The 2,750-nt window shown below is 32.4% G+C and overlaps 1 long non-coding RNA gene across 1 annotated transcript; it reads right to left on the reverse strand.

Moving 5' to 3' along the window:
- LOC118281126 (uncharacterized) lies at positions 1-2,466 on the reverse strand. Its single transcript, XR_007706287.1, has 3 exons — positions 1,623-2,466; positions 872-884; positions 1-104 (listed from the first exon to the last, which is right to left on the reverse strand). It is a non-coding gene; the product is annotated as an uncharacterized LOC118281126 (long non-coding RNA).
- Between the last annotated feature and the right edge of the window lie 284 nt (positions 2,467-2,750).

Here is a 2,750-nt window from a genome sequence, read left to right on the forward strand (position 1 = left end):
ACATATTATATTTATTACATCGGAAGATATACAAACATAATATATAAGGCTTCTCGGATCCCTCTTCATATGAAGAAACTCCGCTCTCCGGAAATCTTGATTGACTAAAAAATAAAAAATAAATATCACACAATAGGAATGATGACGGGGTATGAAAATTAAAAATCTATTTAGTCCATCAGTTAGGTAATGAAAAATATTAGACACGTATTTTTTTATTTTGTCAAATCAAATCTCATATCTTTCTCTTTCGCTCTCTTTTAAAGAAAACGTTGCTTCAAACTAGGATTTTCTCCTGTGTCGTGGGTGCGTTTACAAACATACAAGTTTACATACACATGACACACAGACCCGAAACAACAATTTGTGGATCACACAAAGAGTTGCTCCGTGCAGGAATCGAACCCGCTACACGTTGTGTAGCAGCCGGTTGCCCAGCCACCGCACCAACCGTGCAGTCAGTTTTATTTTATTTTATTTAGAAAACCATGCATAATTTTACAGCTTAAGCCAATACATTATACAGTTAAAATGTTGAAAATTTACAACAAAGAAAAAAGAAATACAATATTTTTAATTACTTAAAACTAATTCATCAGCCATATATCTTCTCACAAAACCTTAAACATTTACGACATACATCCTTCCATCTCGCTGCGAACAAATACAATACTTAGTGGGAAAAGTAGTTTTATTTTTATCACATGAATTAAACTAATGAGTATACAAAAAAAGTTTCTTCGGGAAAGTTGTTTGTAATCATGAGTACAATCACATGTTTAAATATCGTTCACTAATTACCAGTCACCCTATAAATGACCGCAGTTCAAGCCCTACCCGGGAACACAGAATTGAGGTACTGGGGTCTTACCTGCAGGTTTATCCTGTAGAAAGAAATAAACAATATATTATAATATGTGTAAAGTAAATTACTTCACCACTCGTAGCAAATTAAGAACATTTTTAGAAACTGCAGAATTTTATCCGGTTTGACTGTTACACAGCGCTGCACTATGTCTGTACCTACACACGTCTTACCGAAGGAAAGTCATGATATGGTTACTGTCGCTCGCTTCAATTGTAATTTAAAATAAATGTGATTTACTCACTTTGAGTGGGTCGTTTTTAATTAATTTAAGCTCATAAAAAGCAAATTATAGTAACTAGTGGTCGCCTTGTGGTCGAAATTCGATCATATACGATTTAATTTAACAATACCACTTAGCATACGTTCAAGGATAATTTTTATTTAACGAATTGTTATTAGTTTTGTAAAATTAAAATATTCCGGCGAATCATGAACAGGAAAACTCTATTCATATGAGACGTGAGAATATCATCGCAATGTCTGTCGATTTTGACGTTTTGTCAAATACGATCAGATACTATGCATGGTAGTGTGTGTAATGTTTTATTTATTGATTTAATGTACTTTATAAGCATTATTTTTGAAAAATATTAGCGTTCTCAACTTCTCCTACACATAAACTATAAGTGTACCAAATTTTATGCTCCTACGTCCGCGCAATTTTCGTAAAAAGGGGTCCAAAGTTTTTGCATCACGTATTAATATATAGATTAATATTAAATTAGTAATATATTTAATAATATTTATATCTTACCTGGAGGAGCGGCTATTGGGAGAAAAATATATTCATTCGGAATTAATGTTAGTGACATGTGTAAAAATATATGTAAAGTAAATTACATCGCCACTTGTTGCACTTTAAGAACATTATCAGTAGCCGCAAAACTTTATCGGGTTTGACTGTTACACAGCGCTGCACTATGTCTGTACCTACACAAGTCTTACTGAAGGAAAGTCATGATATAGTTAAGTACTGTCGAAGCCCGTTTGCTTGCAATTGTTGTGATACAAAATAAATGTGAATTACTCACCACCCGAATGGGTGAAATCGTACACACTTGAATGAGTACTACAAATAAATGTGAATTACTCACCCTCTGAAAGAGTGAAATCATACACATTTGAGTGAGTCGTTTTCATTAATTTGAATGCACAAAAAATATTTTTTTATATTATTGGCATAATACAAATAAATGTGAATTACCTTCCTCTGAAATGATGAAATCATACACATTTGAGTAAGTCGTTTTTCATTAATTTGAATGAATAAAAAAGCAATTATTATTAGTGATATATTTAATAATACTTGTGTCTTACCAGCTGGAGGAGCCGCTGTTAGAAGAAGAATATATTCATTCGGAATTAATATTAGTGACAAATTTAAAAATGTATCTATATGAAGTAAACTAGCTAATTCCGCGCGGTTTCACCCGCTCTGCTTAGCTCCTGTTGGTCATAGCGTGATGTTTTATAGCCTATAGCCTTCCTCGATAAATGCACTATTCAACACAAAAAGAATTATTCAAATCGGACCAGTAGTTCCGGAGATTAGCGCGTTCAAACAAACAAACAAACAAACAAACTCTTCAGCTTTATAATATTAAGTATATTATTAGAAGTATAGATTACATCGCCACTCGTAGCACATTAGGAACATTATTAGGAACTGCAGAACTTTATCTGGTTTGACTGTTATTCAGCGCTACACTATGTCTGTACCAAGACTTACCGAAGGAAAGTCATGATATAAATTACATTTAATTTATTATTTAATTAATTAAAAAATAAATCTGAATTACTCACGCTCTGAAAGGGTGAAAACATAAACATTTGAGTGAGTCGTTTTTATTAAATTAAATACATAAATTATTAGTGGCATATT

Source organism: Spodoptera frugiperda, chromosome 19 (genome assembly GCF_023101765.2).
Source record: "Spodoptera frugiperda isolate SF20-4 chromosome 19, AGI-APGP_CSIRO_Sfru_2.0, whole genome shotgun sequence".
Classification (NCBI taxonomy): Eukaryota; Metazoa; Arthropoda; class Insecta; order Lepidoptera; family Noctuidae; genus Spodoptera; species Spodoptera frugiperda.